The following is a 19,180-nucleotide window of genomic DNA, read 5'->3' on the forward strand; positions in this document are numbered from 1 at the left end:
TAATCATTTAAATATGCTTTTTTTATATAATTTTAATGTTTTTTTTTTATATAAATATGTTTCTTATAGTTTAAATATGATTTTTTTTATAAGTTAAATGCATGTATACTTTTTATACTTTACATGTACTGTTTTTTATAATGGAAATATACCCCTTCATTTTGTGAATGTTCTATACAAATCTACATATTTTCATATCCATGAACCAATGAAGAAAAACGTGAAAACATTAAAATATACACACAACATTTATAAATATAGTTGTCGTCAAAGGTTTACATACCCCACACTGTAACCAGAAAATAGAATGCTACACTGACACTTCATATAAATATAATTCCTGGTATTTTTCCTCCATAGAAAAGAACGCAAGATTTATACACAAAATGTTTGTTTATTTTCAACACTTATTCAAAAATAAGTAACATTTACATTTCTTTATGTAATGAGCTCATATGCAATATGCTTAGTTTAGAATTACTATTACATTACATATGACATATATCACTCGGCAAACTTTTTTTTAAAGGATAAACAGTTTTTTTGAAGAATAAATCACAATTCTAAAAGAAACCAGTTTTTGAGAGTTCAGACCTTTACTCTTATTCCCCCCCCCCCCCCCCCCCCCCATTTACAATTAAATTGGGGTCACCTAAAGAACGTTGACAGGACAGACAAGAAGCACAATGGTCCTATGCAGATTTTGTTATATAACTTTGAAATACTGTGCTATTCAAAAGTATTACAACTTATTTTTAAACAATACCCAAAAAGATAACAGCCAAAAAATTGCTTGTCTTAAAAAACAAACAAAAAAAATGTTTTGGTGTATGCTCTTAAACTTGTCTTACACTACAGTTCATAGTAAAATCTGTACTTGGGGAAGCAGCTATGCAAAGGCAGTCTTTTCTCCATTAATACCTTGCTTAAGCATTGCATTGATGTGGCACAACTGGACTGAAATGTGAAGTATTTGCTCAAAAGTCAAATTTACATGAGACATGAAAGTTTATATTGTCAAAGATCCCATGGCACTATTTATTATTATTATTATTATTATTATTATTATTATTATTATTATTATGTATTCATATGTCTGAAGCATTAATCCAAGGTGATTTACAAGGTGTTGTTGAAAGAGTGAGGTGGCTAAATTCCAAGTCAGGCTTTCCTCAATCAGGTCTAACAAATTTCTTATGACTCCACCTTAACTGCTGTGTAGTAATCTGCTGGTACAAAATGGCTGCACCCCAGAGGGTGCTGCACTTGAGTGGTGGGTGAAGTGAGTCTGTAAAGCACTTTGGGATCTTTCTGGCTGCTACATGTAAGGTATTATTATTTATTAATAAATTAACTCTAGTCTCTGAAACTAAAACAAAGGCCAAAGGAACATTAGAAATGCTAACCCTTTTTGTTCTACAGAGTTAAAAAGGAGAGTTGGAAATTTTGTACAACAGCATTTACATTCCATATATGGCTTCCACCTTTAAGCGCTCCAGAGGTGTCTTTTTCTCCGAAGTTGGATCTCTCTTGCTGCCACCACCACGAGGATTGCTCTTTAGTGATGTTGGAATGTCAAAGACAGCAACCGTCAGGGTTCTTACATATGATGTATTCGTGCTGCACCTCTCTGCAAGGATCCTGGACAGTTTGTCAATATAAACTCCCGTGCCTGGGAATATTTCCACCTAAAAGACATAAATAAAAAACAAGTTCACCCCCAAACTATTCTTATATTATGTTAAGTGGAATACTCAGACATTATCAGTAAGGCTGTGATTTTGTTACAGAAATCTGTTATAAAAACCACAGTATGTCTCAATTCTAAGTCTATTAATTTACAGACAAAATAAATAAATAAATAAAGTCAGTGAATCTGTGACACCCATAACTCAATCACATTCTTATTATCAACTATAAATATGAATATAACTGATAATGTAGCATCATTAGATTGTTTATAACTAATACATTTTTTCAATATATATATTTTTACCTTGTCTTTGTAATATTTTAGACCAAGAGTGTTATACCTGTTTTGGTGCTTCTTTGTCAGAGTCAGAACAGTTTGGTGTGGGGCTGTCAGAACCACTTGATGGTGACACTCTTTTGGCTTCATCGTTGATAGACGTGGCTTTTGTTACAATTTTTTTCAGATTTTCCAAAATGTCTGGAATCTCTGGGGAACAAAACCTCAGTATTAAATGCTAATCATTTTTAGTAATATATTTAATACAAAGTGAAAACAAAACCATCAATGCCTGCAATTATACTTGAGAGACTTGCTGTATGTTATTAGCAAACTGACCTTTTTGTGGGTCATTAACATTCGCTACAAATAAAATAGAAAAAAAGAAAAGAAAGAGACAATACAAGAATTACCAGGTCTAATGCAATGCATATAGTCATTAATGTAGAGGATTTGCACAAGTTATGTTGAAAAACTTAATTTATTTAATAAACAGTATTATTAAACTATTAGACAGTGCACATTAAGAGTCTGTATTGTGGTTCTAGATTACTTCAGTATGATCAACTATAATACATTACTCAGGAAAATCACACATGGAATCTAAATTACTGAAGACTAACATTTATCAAGGTAAGGAATTATTTGCTATAAATAAAAAACTTACCATCAGCCATACGGTTTCGAAGATCTTGGTTTTCATTTTTAAGTCTAGTGTTTTCCTTTTCGAGCTGCTGAACTTTTTGCTGTAGCTCAACTTCACTGGACTCTTGAAATGTCTGTAGAATATTATGGGATCTCATTCTTGAAGCTCCATCGGTTTGCTTTATTTTGTGCTGTATTCAGAGAGAAAAAAAGTTTAAAATGAAATATATATATATATATATATATATATATATATATATATACACACACACACACACACTTTTTTGCAATCACATTTCATCAAGAAACAGCTCTAAGAAGACACTCAAATATAATATTGCACGTTAATTTTATTGTAAAAAAATAAGTAAAATGTTCACTTTAACTTTAGAAATTATGGACTAGACAATTAAAATAAACATCTTATAAACTGAACCCACAGAACCAACTTACTTATATATTATTATTATTATTATTATTATTATTATTATTATTATTTATTTCTTATATATATATATATATATATATATATATATATATATATATATATATATATATATATATGAATGAAAATGATAAAAAAAAATACTGCAATACATTTATTTAATATTTGAAGTACATTACATCTCACCGGTAACTGCGGTTCATCAAGGTCACTATCATCTGAAATCTGAAGTTTTTTGTTTGGTTTAGGTACTCTCTTTTTAGGAGAGGGCATTTTCGTTCGGTCATTAAGTTTTCTTCTTAGTTCGCCTTCTTTTCCTAAAATAAAAATAAAATAAATAAAACCCTGCATTATGTCCAGATATGTGGGGATTATATTTATTTGTCATAAAAATACTGCGCTTTGACCATACAAATTAAGATGGACAGCCAACACTGAATCAAAACCAAAGTTAAATTAAATCTGGTTTAATTTATTTTGTGGGTTTGGGGATTTTATTGTAAAGCACAGCACACAGTAAATAGTTCTTACAAATGCGAGTCGTCAAGTGTGACGAGTTCTTAGCGCCCTCAGCACCACCTACCATGTTATAACAGTATGAACGAAGTACAACAAATGAATAAAATAAACCTTCATTTCAAATACACTGTGATTATATATATATATATCAAATACCGTGTAAAGACTTTTTTAAAAAAAAACATACTTACCGTTCATAATGATCTGCGCTTCATGGACAGGCCATCCACCTTTTGGAGGTTTGTTCGTGTCTCTCCACTCTGCTCTGAAGCTTCGAGTAGTCTCTTCGTCATCATCAGCAATGCTGAATAAATCAAAATTGCGAATCCAAGCAGTTGGAATCACGCTGTAAGAGTCTTTGTCGACCCCGCTTTCCCACTTCACCAACGCGTGCATCACCGCCATACTACCTTCACCTTCTCGTCCGTTTTTAAATTTTCTGCGCGGTTTCCCCCCCCCCCCCCCCCCCAACAGGTCACTGCACAAAAAACAGTCCCGCTCTGCATTCTGGTACTTGGCGTTCTTAATAACACCAACAGGGTGTAATCGCATAGACCACCGAAGTATAAAGTACTACATATCCCATCAGTTACAGTTTTTTTTCTTCTTCTGAAACTGCAAGCGCACTGCATAAAATTTCTGATTGAAAAGGCTTTGCTTTTGCATGCTACTGAAATGGCTGGGACACCTAAAGGGGAGTTACTCAACTACTTCATAGGCACAAACAGAAAGATTAAGTTTGCTGAGGAAATTGAAGGTGGAGCTGCTTTGGGACGATCTTGTCAGAGAGTTCTTAAAAGGGAGCATTATCTTGCACTGCACAGCTATGTTAATGAAGTGGATCCAACAATAATTGCAACTTATTATGACAGAATTGTTATTGGAAAAGAAATTGTTCACACAAAACTATACAGAAAGGCAAAGAAGAGAAACAGCTATACTGTTATATTGAAAGATTCTTCTTTTTTCTCAATAGAAACATTTGTAATTTTGGATCTTGGCTGCGGCAGGAAATGCTATGCATTAGGAAGGTTCTTTCAGAACAGGAATTTTAAAATATGTTCTGATAATGCATTAAACATAGGATTAAGTCACATTTTCCCAGTTTCTCCTGAGTTGGGCCATCTTGTTGCAGTGGACAGTTGTGTTATACAGCAGAAATGTGTTTTTGTACATATACCTGGCCAAACTGTTGCTTTTGTTTGCAAACAGCCAAACCGTTTTGAACTGTGCAGATAGGTTTCAACTAGTTTCAATTTGTGTCATTTCATGAAAATATGTTCAAACTGGAGATATAATAAAATATAATTATACATCTGATCAGAGGTGGAAATAAGACCCCTAATGCATACCTGTTTGGTCCATTTTAGGTTTTACTAACTGCAGGTCCTTGTATAAACTGTACTGAAGAAGCAGAAAAAACAAGAGTCTGCAGCTCATAAAACACAAAATGGCTCCAACTGCTGTGCAGTGGGAGTCTTATTTCCATCTTTGTCATCTAGATGAATGAAACAGTAACAATCCAAAATACAGTAACTGTTCACAATGCATAACCCAGGTATTTCTGCCACACCTGACAGGGTTACTATTTTTGTTGGGGTATAGAATGTACTTTTTTTTGCAAATGTGTTGCAGTAAATTATGTGCAGCATTTTTTATTCTCAAGGATTACTGTTATGTAACAATTGCAATGGGGGATGCAGTCTGTGGTGAAGGCAGCAGGGCTTCTTTTGTGTAGATGAAAATGTGAGTTACAAAAAGTCAGGTTTGAAAAAGTACTTGCTCTGTAAACATGTCTAAAAATTGACAAATTAAAGAATAAACCAAATGACGTATTTGAACAAAATTATATTAGGTGGTTTTAGTTTAGATAAATTAGCAGACATTTGTAATTGGAGTTAAAGACTAGAGTAAACAGGTTGAAAATATGCCCCAAAGGATTGGAGCAACTGATAGAAAATCTCATAGTTATTGAGGATTGATCTTTAGTAAAATGTTAAAATTAAATTATGTTGGTGTTAAGGTAGCTTTAATTGTGCCTTGTGTAACTAAGGTATCTTGTATCTTATGTAAGCTGTATGTATTTGATATATGCTATTTAGATTAGCAGATGTGATTTTACACGAGTTATGAAAATGTGGTGTGTGATAAAAATACTGATACTTTTATTTTCTTAATAAACATCAAAAATATTGTAATTTTCTTATTTTCATTGTTTTTATTTGGAATAAGTGCAATAACTCACATTTTTGTAAATAAATGTGTAGAATATATTTATGGCATACAAATCAAGTTACATCATATTTTTAAACATATATGTTCACAGTTTGCTTTTTTTTTACATTAGGAATATATGTACATAAATATACGGATATGTGCTGCATATAGGTAACATATAAAACAGTGTACAATGACTATATTTATAATATATTGAAAATATGTGTTCTTTCCGTATGGGAAAATAGAAATGTATCCATTACCAAATGGGATATATCTCTTATCCTGAATTACCTGAGCACTTCTATCAAAGCTGCTTCTTGAAAGGAAGGAGGACCAGTGATCATATTAATAAAGCTAATAAAAGGTGAAAGAATGGATTTTAAAGATGATCAGCCCTCCTTTAAAGGGAAGGACCAGTGATAATGATAATAAAGCTAATAAGAGGTGAAAGAATGGATTTTAAAGATGATCAGCCCTCCTTTGAAGGGAGGGACCAGTGATAATGATAATAAAGCTAATAAGAGGTGAAAGAATGGATTTTAAAGATGATCAGCCCTCCTTTAAAGGGAGGGACCAGTGGTGAGTTAAGAACTGTTTCAGTTCAGGGGAGGCGGGGGTGGTGGTTTGGTTGCCGCGCTGGGGCTTGCAGTTCCTGTGCGTCATCATTTCCTGTCAGCGTGGGGAGGAAGTTGATTCCCTGGTGCGCAGTGTGGCCTTGTCGACAAGACAACAAGGTAGAGATCTAAAATGGTTTCACTCTTTATATACACAGATTTATATTAAGTTAAAGGTATTCATAGTTTTTTTTCAGTAAAAATGTCATAAAATATGTGATGGAAATCTATCGCTGTTGATGGGTTAGTAATGTGAGTAAGACTGTCCTCTCAGTGATTCAGTCATGTGAACGGGGTGTGGAGCAGAATGCAGAGCATGCAGTTTAGAGATCTCACTGCAGTCCCTCAGTCTGGTGTAACTGTGCAACACTTACACTCGATTATACAGGTCCTGACTTTCTGTTGATCTGTTAGTAATGTGAGTAAGACTGTCCTCTCAGTGATTCAGTCATGTGAACGGGGTGTGGAGCAGAATGCAGAGCATGCAGTTTAGAGATCTCACTGCAGTCCCTCAGTCTGGTGTAACTGTGCAACACTTACACTCGATTATACAGGTCCTGACTTTCTGTTGATCTGTTAGTAATGTGAGTAAGACTGTCCTCTCAGTGATTCAGTCATGTGAACGGGGTGTGGAGCAGAATGCAGAGCATGCAGTTTAGAGATCTCACTGCAGTCCCTCAGTCTGGTGTAACTGCGCTACACTTACACTCGGTTATACAGGTCCTGACTTTCTGTTGATCTGTTAGTAATGTGAGTAAGACTGTCCTCTCAGTGATTCAGTCATGTGAACGGGGTGTGGAGCAGAATGCAGAGCATGCAGTTTAGAGATCTCACTGCAGTCCCTCAGTCTGGTGTAACTGTGCAACACTTACACTCGATTATACAGGTCCTGACTTTCTGTTGATCTGTTAGTAATGTGAGTAAGACTGTCCTCTCAGTGATTCAGTCATGTGAACGGGGTGTGGAGCAGAATGCAGAGCATGCAGTTTAGAGATCTCACTGCAGTCCCTCAGTCTGGTGTAACTGTGCAACACTTACACTCGATTATACAGGTCCTGACTTTCTGTTGATCTGTTAGTAATGTGAGTAAGACTGTCCTCTCAGTGATTCAGTCATGTGAACGGGGTGTGGAGCAGAATGCAGAGCATGCAGTTTAGAAATCTCACTGCAGTCCCTCAGTCTGGTGTAACTGTGCAACACTTACACTCGATTATACAGGTCCTGACTTTCTGTTGATCTGTTAGTAATGTGAGTAAGACTGTCCTCTCAGTGATTCAGTCATGTGAACGGGGTCTGAAGCAGAATGCAGAGCATGTAGTTTAGAAATCTCACTGCAGTCCCTCAGTCTGGTGTAACTGTGCAACACTTACACTCGATTATACAGGTCCTGACTTTCTGTTGATCTGTTAGTAATGTGAGTAAGACTGTCCTCTCAGTGATTCAGTCATGTGAACGGGGTCTGAAGCAGAATGCAGAGCATGTAGTTTAGAGATCTCACTGCAGTCCCTCAGTCTGGTGTAACTGCGCAACACTTACACTCGATTATACAGGTCCTGACTTTCTGTTTGTCTTGCTCTTCTGCCTACATGTTAATAAAATGTATTGATACAATAACACAGTGCACACTGGGAATTGAACAGCACGTTTCTCTCTGGAAATGGCTTCTTCCTTCCTTGATATGCGTTGAAAACATTGCGTTAAAATCATTTAAATGCTATTTGTTTATGTGTAATTGTAATATGATCCTAATGTCAAATAGTAGTCAAAATACCCCTCTCTCTCTCTCTCTGTCGCTCTCTCTGTCGCTCTCTCCCCCCACTCTGTTCTTTACAGGAAGTTGCTCGCTGGTATTGTAGTCGGCGCTCACTTCCTGTCTGCAAAAGACAAACAAGGCGATAAAAAATAAAAACAAATCTCTGGTTCAGAAACTCATCCTGCGTCTCTTAAACTAATAAATTAATTTTTTTACCTTTTGGATTTTATTTATATAGTGCTTTTCATACCAAAGATTCTCAAAGCGCTTTACATGGTGGTTAAAACAAAAAGAAATATGCAATTTCAAGAAGTAGTAAAATTTGCAAACATTAAATAACACTACTACTACTACTACTACTACTACTACTACTAATAATAATAATAATAATAAATCAAAAGAAAACTATTGAAGAAAACAGAAAATGAATAAGAAAGATCGATAAAAGAGAATTACAAAAATAAGCAAATACCAGAGATACAATTATATTTGTAGGTCAAGTTAAAAAAAACAAATCTATAAAAGTAAGTATTCACATTAAAATGCACTTCCTGTTCACTTTTACCTTTGGGAGGCACAAAATGCCAGCGTTACCTGAACTTAAAATGCGCATCTAGTGCTGTATATGTCAATTCTAAAACACACTGGGAGCCAGTGCAGTGAGTCCAGCACAGGAGTGATATGAGAACCCCAGCAGCTGCATTCTGAACAAGCTGCAGACGTGATGAGGTGTGATGGGGAAGCCCAGCAAATACAGCATGGCAAGAGTCAAGTGTAGAAGAAAGCATGTATTAACTCAGCATCACACAAATAAAGATTGTTATAATTTTAGCAGTGTATCATAGATGAAACGTTTGTAATGTATCAGGGGTTAAACATTTTAGCAGAGTATCATAGGTTAAACATGTTTGCAATGTATCAGGGGTTAAACGTTTTAGCAGTGTATTGTAGATTAACCATGTTTGCAGTATATCATATATGGCTGTGGGGTTAACTTTGTCAACTCCTTTAAGATTTTAAATCTAAATAAACTAAACATATTTTTACAAATTTGTACAAAGCCAACCCTCATCCAAAACCTATATTGAAATATTTACATAAAGGTTTATAGAAATGTCTGAAGTTACAGAAACGTATAGTAATCTGACTTTAGTTTGGAGTTCAGATCCTTTTAATAATAGGGTCTAAAACAACCCAAATACCAGAGAAATCTGTATTGATATAAAAATACAATAAAATGAAGGCAACAAGAGAACAACACAAGAAAATCCTACTGATATATCCTTCCCTCCACTCCTCTCCCTCTCTTTCACCTCTCTCCTCTCCTCCCTCCCTCCTGTCTCCTCTTTCTGGTTTCTGTGCTGTGTTTAAAGTATTGGTTTGGGTTAATTATGTCAACTCCCTTTTAAGAGTGGTAAGAATTCAATTGAGGCATTTCTGAACTAACAAGCAACAGTTTTATTTAAGAACATAAGAACAAAAGAAAGTTTACAAACGAGAGGAGGCCATTCAGCCCATCTTGCTCATTTGGTTGTTAGTAGCTTATTGAACCCAGAATCTCATCAAGCAGCTTCTTGAAGGATCTCAGGGTGTCAGCTTCAACAACATTACTGGGGAGTTGGTTCCAGACCCTCACAATTCTCTGTGTAAAAAAGTGCCTCCTATTTTCTGTTCTGAATGCCCCTTTATCTAATCTCCATTTGTGACCCCTGGTCCTTGTTTCTTTTTTTCTGGTTGAAAAAGTCCCCTGGGTCGACATTGTCAATACCTTTTAGGATTTTGAATGCTTGAATCAGATCGCCGCGTAGTCTTCTTTGTTCAAGACTGAATAGATTCAATTCTTCAATACGACATGCCTTTTAAACCTGGGATAATTCTGGTCACTTTTCTTTGCACTCTTTCTAGAGCAGCAATATCCTTTTTGTAACGAGGTGACCAGAACTGAACACAATATTCTAGGTCAGGTCTTACTAATGCATTGTAAAGTTTTAACATTACTTCCATTGATTGAAATTCAACACTTCTCACAATATAGCCGAGCATCTTGTTGGCCTTTTTTATAGCTTCCCACATTGTCTAGATGAAGACGTTTCTGAGTTAACATAAACTCCTAGGTCTTTTTCATAGTTCCCTTCTTCAATTTCACTATCTCCCATATGATATTTATAACGCACATTTTTATTGCCTGCATGCAATACTTTACACTTTTCTCTATTAAATTTCATTTGCCATGTGTCTGCCCAGTTCTGAATGCTGTCTAGATCATTTTGAATGACCTTTGCTGCTGCATCAGTGTTTGCCACTCCTCCTGTTTTTGTGTTGTCTGTAAATTTAACAAGTTTGCTTACTATACCAGAATCTAAGTCACTAATGTAGATCAGGAATAGCGGAGGACCTAATACTGATCCCTGTGGTACTCCACTAATTACCTCGCTCTATTTTGAGGTTTTTTTTCTAATCAGTACTTTCTGTTTTCTACATGTTAACCACTCCCTAATCCATGTGCATGCATTTCCTTGAATCTCTACTGCGTTCAGTTTGAGAATTAATCTTTTATGCGGGACTTTGTCAAAAGCTTTCTGGAAATCTAAATAAACCATGTCGTATGCTTTGCAGGTATCCATTGTCGATGTTGCATCTTCAAAAAAGTCAAGCAAGTTAGTTAGACACGATCTCCCTTTCCTAAAACCATGCTGACTGTCTCCCAGGATATTGTTACCATATAGGTAATTTTCCATTTTGGATCTTATTATAGTTTCCTTAAGTTTACATATAATTGAAGTCAGGCTTCTTGGTCTGTAGTTACCTGGTTCAGTTTTGTCTCCCTTTGTGTGGATTGGTATTACGTTTGCAATTCTCCAGTCTGTCAGTACAACCCCTGTGTCAAGAGACTGTTGCATGATCTTGGTTTAGCGGTTTGTAAATAACTTCTTTCATTTCTTTGAGTACTATTGGGAGGATCTCATCCGGCCCAGGGGATTTGTTTATTTTAAGAGCTCCTAGTCCCTTTAACACTTCTGCCTCTGTTATGCTAAAGTTATTTAAAACTGGATAGGAACAGGACGACATGTCGGGCATGTTGTCCGTGTCCTCCTTTGTAAAAACTTGTGAAAAGTAATCATTTAATATATTTGCTATTTTTTTCTCTTCATCTATGATTTTTCCATTTGTATCTCTTAGACATTTTACCTCCTTTTTGAATGTTCTGTTATAATATTGGAAAAACATTTTGGAGTTGGCTTTAGCCACCTTAGCAATGTTCATTTCTATCTCTCTCTTGGCCTTACTAACTTCCTTTTTGACTTGCGTTTACAGTTCCAAGTACTCTTTCTGTGTACATTGTTTGTTTTTGGTCCCTTTTAAACGCTTTGTAAAGTGGCTTTTTCACTGAATATTTTTTTAATTGATCTATTGAATCATTTTGGCCATTTTGTTTTAGATTTAGATTTGTCTACTTTTGGGATGTAATTGTTTTGCGTCTCTAGTACTACATGTTTAAAAATGTTTTCTCTATTTTAATCTACTTCTGTTAGGCTCTTTTTCATACCTTCATAGTTTGCTTTTCTAAAATTGTAAACCTTAGCTTTAGTCATTACTTTTGGGGTTTTAAAAATCACTTCAAATGAAACCATGATGTGGTCTGAGTTTGCCAATGGTTCTCTGACCAGTGTTTTAGTTATACTGTCTTAGTTATTTGACTAAATCAAGGCATGCCTCCCCTCTAGTCGGTGACTTGACAAATTGTGTTGGAAGTGTTTGTCATTTCCACCATTTCAATTTCGTCCGTCGTGCTCCCCATCGGGTTTTCCCATTTTATATGGAGGAAGTTGAAATCCCCCATTAGTATGTCTTCTCCTTTGCTGCACTTCTTGCTTATGGTCAAAATGATTGTTTGTTAACCAATTGCAAGCAGTTATTTTTCATGTATTTATATAATGCATTTCTATAGACATGGATGTTGCTAATAGGGAGCAGATTTGTTATACATAATTATTTATTAATTTATTTTAATTAGAGGTCGATTATTCAAATATTCGATATTTGCGGCGTGTGTGTGTGTGTGTGTGTGTGTGTGTGTGTGTGTGTGTGTGTGTGTATATATATAATATATATAATATATATATATGACCAGCGTCTCTCACATCCTGCTGGCCTGACCGGCGTCTCCCAGCTCCTGCTGGTCTGACCGGCGTCTCCCAGCTCCTGCTGGCCTGACCGGCGTCTCCCAGCTCCTGCTGGTCTGACCGGCGTCTCCCAGCTCCTGCTGGCCTGACCGGCGTCTCCCAGCTCCTGCTGGCCTGACCGGCGTCTCCCAGCTCCTGCTGGTCTGACCGGCATCTCCCAGCTCCTGCTGGCCTGACCGGCGTCTCCCGGCTCCTGCTGGCCTGACCAGCATATCTCACAAAAACGACTACAAACTACAATGAAAAAACTACCAAGAAACTGAAAGAATATCTTTCCTTTAAGAGATGTGTGTGTGATGATGACTCTTCTGCTGCTGTGGAGGGGTGTCTGTTGCCTGGTTTAGTTCACATCACTTCTTTGGCAGAGGAGTGTTACTGTTTCTTCTGTCAATAGTGATTCTAGTGTGTTTTATAAAATACCAATCTAATGTACACGTTTAGACATTTTTAATGTACGATATGATAAGGCTTTACATCTAGATTCATATCACACGAAAGCACAGTTTAAAAGACAACATTAATAGAGCAGGATGAGCAGTTACATTGATACTGTATTAATAGTGCAGGATGAGCAGTTACATTGATACTGTATTAATAGAGCAGGATGAGCAGTTACATTGATACTGCATTAATTGTGCAGGATGAGCAGTTACATTGATACTGTATTAATAGTGCAGGGTGAGCAGTTACATTGATACTGTATTAATAGTGCAGGATGAGCAGTTACATTGATACTGTATTAATAGTGCAGGGTGAGCAGTTACATTGATACTGTATTAATAGTGCAGGGTGAGCAGTTACATTGATACTGTATTAATAGTGCAGTTACATTGATACTGTATTAATAGTGCAGTTACATTGATACTGTATTAATAGTGCAGGATGAGCAGTTACATTGATACTGTATTAATAGTGCAGGATGAGCAGTTACATTGATACTGTATTAATAGTGCAGGGTGAGCAGTTACATTGATACTGTATTAATAGTGCAGTTACATTGATACTGTATTAATAGTGCGGGTGAGCAGTTACATTGATACTGTATTAATAGTGCAGGGTGAGCAGTTACATTGATACTGTATTAATAGTGCAGGGTGAGCAGTTACATTGATACTGTATTAATAGTGCAGGATGAGCAGTTACATTGATACTGTATTAATAGTGCAGTTACATTGATACTGTATTAATAGTGCAGGGTGAGCAGTTACATTGATACTGTATTAATAGTGCAGTTACATTGATACTGTATTAATAGTGCAGGATGAGCAGTTACATTGATACTGTATTAATAGTGCAGGGTGAGCAGTTACATTGATACTGTATTAATAGTGCAGTTACATTGATACTGTATTAATAGTGCGGGTGAGCAGTTACATTGATACTGTATTAATAGTGCAGGGTGAGCAGTTACATTGATACTGTATTAATAGTGCAGGGTGAGCAGTTACATTGATACTGTATTAATAGTGCAGGATGAGCAGTTACATTGATACTGTATTAATAGTGCAGTTACATTGATACTGTATTAATAGTGCAGGGTGAGCAGTTACATTGATACTGTATTAATAGTGCAGTTACATTGATACTGTATTAATAGTGCAGGGTGAGCAGTTACATTGATACTGTATTAATAGTGTGGGTGAGCAGTTACATTGATACTGTATTAATAGTGTAGGATGAGCAGTTACATTGATACTGTATTAATAGTGCAGTTACATTGATACTGTATTAATAGTGCAGTTACATTGATACTGTATTAATAGTGCAGGATGAGCAGTTACATTGATACTGTATTAATAGTGCAGTTACATTGATACTGTATTAATAGTGCAGGATGAGCAGTTACATTGATACTGTATTAATAGTGCAGGGTGAGCAGTTACATTGATACTGTATTAATAGTGCAGGATGAGCAGTTACATTGATACTGTATTAATAGTGCAGTTACATTGATACTGTATTAATAGTGCAGGATGAGCAGTTACATTGATACTGTATTAATAGTGTAGTTACATTGATACTGTATTAATAGTGCAGTTACATTGATACTGTATTAATAGTTCAGGATGAGCAGTTACATTGATACTGTATTAATAGTGCAGGATGAGCAGTTACATTGATACTGTATTAATAGTGCAGGATGAGCAGTTACATTGATACTGTATTAATAGTGCAGGATGAGCAGTTGCATTGATACTGTATTAATAGTGTAGTTACATTGACACTGTATTAATAGTGCAGTTACATTGATACTGTATTAATAGTTCAGGATGAGCAGTTACATTGATACTGTATTAATAGTGCAGGATGAGCAGTTACATTGATACTGTATTAATAGTGCAGGGTGAGCAGTTACATTGATACTGTATTAATAGTGTAGTTACATTGATACTGTATTAATAGTGCAGTTACATTGATACTGTATTAATAGTGCAGGATGAGCAGTTACATTGATACTGTATTAATAGTGCAGGATGAGCAGTTACATTGATACTGTATTAATAGTGCAGGATGAGCAGTTACATTGATACTGTATTAATAGTGTAGTTACATTGATACTGTATTAATAGTGCAGTTACATTGATACTGTATTAATAGTTCAGGATGAGCAGTTACATTGATACTGTATTAATAGTGCAGGGTGAGCAGTTACATTGATACTGTATTAATAGTGCAGGATGAGCAGTTACATTGATACTGTATTAATAGTGCAGGATGAGCAGTTACATTGATACTGTATTAATAGTGCAGGATGAGCAGTTACATTGATACTGTATTAATAGTGCAGTTACATTGATACTGTATTAATAGTGCAGGATGAGCAGTTACATTGATACTGTATTAATAGTGTAGTTACATTGATACTGTATTAATAGTGCAGTTACATTGATACTGTATTAATAGTTCAGGATGAGCAGTTACATTGATACTGTATTAATAGTGCAGGATGAGCAGTTACATTGATACTGTATTAATAGTGCAGGGTGAGCAGTTACATTGATACTGTATTAATAGTGCGGGTGAGCAGTTACATTGATACTGTATTAATAGTGCAGGGTGAGCAGTTACATTGATACTGTATTACTAGTGTGGGTGAGCAGTTACATTGATACTGTATTAATAGTGCAGTTACATTGATACTGTATTAATAGTGCAGTTACATTGATACTGTATTAATAGTGCAGTTACATTGATACTGTATTAATAGTGCAGGGTGAGCAGTTACATTGATACTGTATTAATAGTGCGGGTGAGCAGTTACATTGATACTGTATTAATAGTGCAGGGTGAGCAGTTACATTGATACTGTATTAATAGTGCAGTTACATTGATACTGTATTAATAGTGCAGTTACATTGATACTGTATTAATAGTGCAGGATGAGCAGTTACATTGATACTGTATTAATAGTGCAGGGTGAGCAGTTACATTGATACTGTATTAATAGTGCAGTTACATTGATACTGTATTAATAGTGCAGGATGAGCAGTTACATTGATACTGTATTAATAGTGTAGTTACATTGATACTGTATTAATAGTGCAGTTACATTGATACTGTATTAATAGTTCAGGATGAGCAGTTACATTGATACTGTATTAATTGTGCAGGATGAGCAGTTACATTGATACTGTATTAATAGTGCAGGGTGAGCAGTTACATTGATACTGTATTAATAGTGCGGGTGAGCAGTTACATTGATACTGTATTAATAGTGCAGGGTGAGCAGTTACATTGATACTGTATTAATAGTGCAGGATGAGCAGTTACATTGATACTGTATTAATAGTGCAGTTACATTGATACTGTATTAATAGTGCAGGGTGAGCAGTTACATTGATACTGTATTAATAGTGCAGGGTGAGCAGTTACATTGATACTGTATTAATAGTGCAGGATGAGCAGTTACATTGATACTGTATTAATAGTGTAGGATGAGCAGTTACATTGATACTGTATTAATAGTGCAGTTACATTGATACTGTATTAATAGTGCAGTTACATTGATACTGTATTAATAGTGCAGGATGAGCAGTTACATTGATACTGTATTAATAGTGCAGGATGAGCAGTTACATTGATACTGTATTAATAGTGCAGTTACATTGATACTGTATTAATAGTGCAGGGTGAGCAGTTACATTGATACTGTATTAATAGTGCAGGGTGAGCAGTTACATTGATACTGTATTAATAGTGCAGTTACATTGATACTGTATTAATAGTGCAGGGTGAGCAGTTACATTGATACTGTATTAATAGTGTGGGTGAGCAGTTACATTGATACTGTATTAATAGTGTAGGATGAGCAGTTACATTGATACTGTATTAATAGTGCAGTTACATAGATACTGTATTAATAGTGCAGTTACATTGATACTGTATTAATAGTGCAGGATGAGCAGTTACATTGATACTGTATTAATAGTGCAGGGTGAGCAGTTACATTGATACTGTATTAATAGTGCAGTTACATTGATACTGTATTAATAGTGCAGGATGAGCAGTTACATTGATACTGTATTAATAGTGCAGGGTGAGCAGTTACATTGATACTGTATTAATAGTGCAGTTACATTGATACTGTATTAATAGTGCAGTTACATTGATACTGTATTAATAGTGCAGGATGAGCAGTTACATTGATACTGTATTAATAGTGCAGTTACATTGATACTGTATTAATAGTGCAGGGTGAGCAGTTACATTGATACTGTATTAATAGTGCAGGGTGAGCAGTTACTTTGATACTGTACCCTTTGCGGTCCATTTATTAATCGCGCGTCAGGCACGCCAGGAATAATTAATTTTCACACGCGCAGTTAATTTTATACGCGCTGTTTAAAAGTATTTTTTTTCACAGTCAAACGGGTTTAAATGGCCCTGCATATCAACAAAGCACACACTAGGCATCTCCAGCCCCTCCCCAGCCTTTTGTTTGCTATAGCGTTCAGCTGTGTAAGAAATAAATAATAATAATAATAATAGTCGTACATACCGATCGATCATCTCCAGATCACTCGTTTTATCACCAAACTCCTCAATAATGCGATCAAAGTCATTATTTTATTACTATAACATCTGAAAAAAGCTCTGCAAATGTCCATGATAGTCTCAGTGCGCTGACGCACTTAGCCAGCTTGTTTATTATGGACGCCCATTATCTGATACCTGATACCATGTATGACTATTCATGAAATACGCCTTTTTTTTTTTTTTTTTTTTTTTCCGACTTGTCTCGGCTCCTGTCGCTACCACTCGGCAATTGAATGGTTTTCTCGGCTTTTTCCGGAGAAAAAACGACTAAACACCCGTTTATTGCGTTGCTATAATGATGTCGGACCCAGTCCGACAAAGGACCTGTGAGGAATAATTGCAATGTCGGACCCAGTCCGACAATGGACCGCAAAGGGTTAATAGTGTGGGTGAGCAGTTACATTGATACTGTATTAATAGTGCAGGATGAGCAGTTACATTGATACTGTATTAATAGTGTGGGTGAGCAGTTACAATGATACTGTATTAATAGTGCAGGGTGAGCAGTTACATTGATACTGTATTAATAGTGCGGGTGAGCAGTTACATTGATACTGTATTAATAGTGCAGGATGAGCAGTTACATTGATACTGTATTAATAGTGCAGGATGAGCAGTTACATTGATACTGCAGCTTTGCTCTTTGAACACATTTCAATTGTAAGAATTGGAGGGCAAGTGCTGAATCGGATGCTGCACAGTTCATATGTGTTGATGCTGCAATGGAAACTGCAATCCAATTTTAAAAATATTATCCAAGCATACAGTCAAAAATCCAGTTTTGTAAAGAGTCAGACAGGCATTAATTTTGAAATTGAAAAGTCATACAGCTTTCATTTATACAGTGGCCTTCATGGTATGGGGCTAAATCCATGTTGTGGAAGATATGAAATTTACACAGGCTTATCTACAGACAAACAAACACTGAACGATGAGGGAGGAGGGGACCAAACAAACACTGAACGATGAGGGAGGAGGAGAGGACCAAACAAACACTGAACGATGACGGAGGAGGGCACTAAACAAACACTGAACGATGAGGGAGGAGGGGACCAAACAAACACTGAACGATGAGGGAGGAGGAGAGGACCAAACAAACACTGAACGATGAGGGAGGAGGGGACCAAACAAACACTGAACGATGAGGGAGGAGGGGACTAAACAAACACTGAACGATGAGGGAGGAGGGGACCAAACAAACACTGAACGATGAGGGAGGAGGAGAGGACCAAACAAACACTGAACGATGAGGGAGGAGGGGACCAAACAAACACTGAACGATGAGGGAGGAGGGGACTAAACAAACACTGAACGATGAGGGAGGAGGGGACCAAACAAACACTGAACGATGAGGGAGGAGGGGACCAAACAAACACTGAACGATGAGGGAGGAGGGGACCAAACAAACACTGAACGATGAGGGAGGAGGGGACCAAACAAACACTGAACGATGAGGGAGGAGGGGACCAAACAAACACTGAACGATGAGGGAGGAGGGGACCAAACAAACACTGAACGATGAGGGAGGAGGGGACCAAACAAACACTGAACGATGAGGGAGGAGAAAAATTGTTAGAAACTAGAAAGTGTATTTAGTTCTACCTAAATATATGAGAAATTTAATATTTATATCTTTAGAGTTGTGCATATCTAGAGAACATCTTTCCTGTTGTGTTGAAGCTCACTGAAGACCTTCTTTAGCACAGCAAGTTATTGATCGTATCATAATCTCTCGGCAGATGGAGGCTGTTTTTCTGTCTGTCTGTCACACTGGTCCCTAAAAAGGTCCTTCTT

General features: G+C 36.3%; 2 protein-coding genes across 4 annotated transcripts in view; one reads left to right on the forward strand and one right to left on the reverse strand.

Moving 5' to 3' along the window:
- LOC117424012 (butyrophilin subfamily 1 member A1-like) overlaps positions 1 to 19,180 on the forward strand; it is a 403,039-nt gene that overhangs the window by 346,527 nt on the left and 37,332 nt on the right. The window contains exon 1 of one of the 2 annotated variants that reach the window (XM_059011833.1): positions 6,396 to 6,532. The exons of the other annotated variant lie outside the window; for it this stretch is intronic. The gene's annotated coding sequence lies outside the window, so the exon portion shown is untranslated. Of the gene's footprint in view, positions 1 to 6,395; positions 6,533 to 19,180 lie in introns of those variants that run through there. 2 annotated transcript variants of the gene reach the window in all.
- LOC131709363 (zinc finger protein ZFP2-like) overlaps positions 1 to 19,180 on the reverse strand; it is a 319,568-nt gene that overhangs the window by 155,317 nt on the left and 145,071 nt on the right. The gene's annotated exons all lie outside the window — the stretch shown is intronic.

Source organism: Acipenser ruthenus, chromosome 43 (genome assembly GCF_902713425.1).
Source record: "Acipenser ruthenus chromosome 43, fAciRut3.2 maternal haplotype, whole genome shotgun sequence".
Taxonomy (NCBI): domain Eukaryota; kingdom Metazoa; phylum Chordata; class Actinopteri; order Acipenseriformes; family Acipenseridae; genus Acipenser; species Acipenser ruthenus.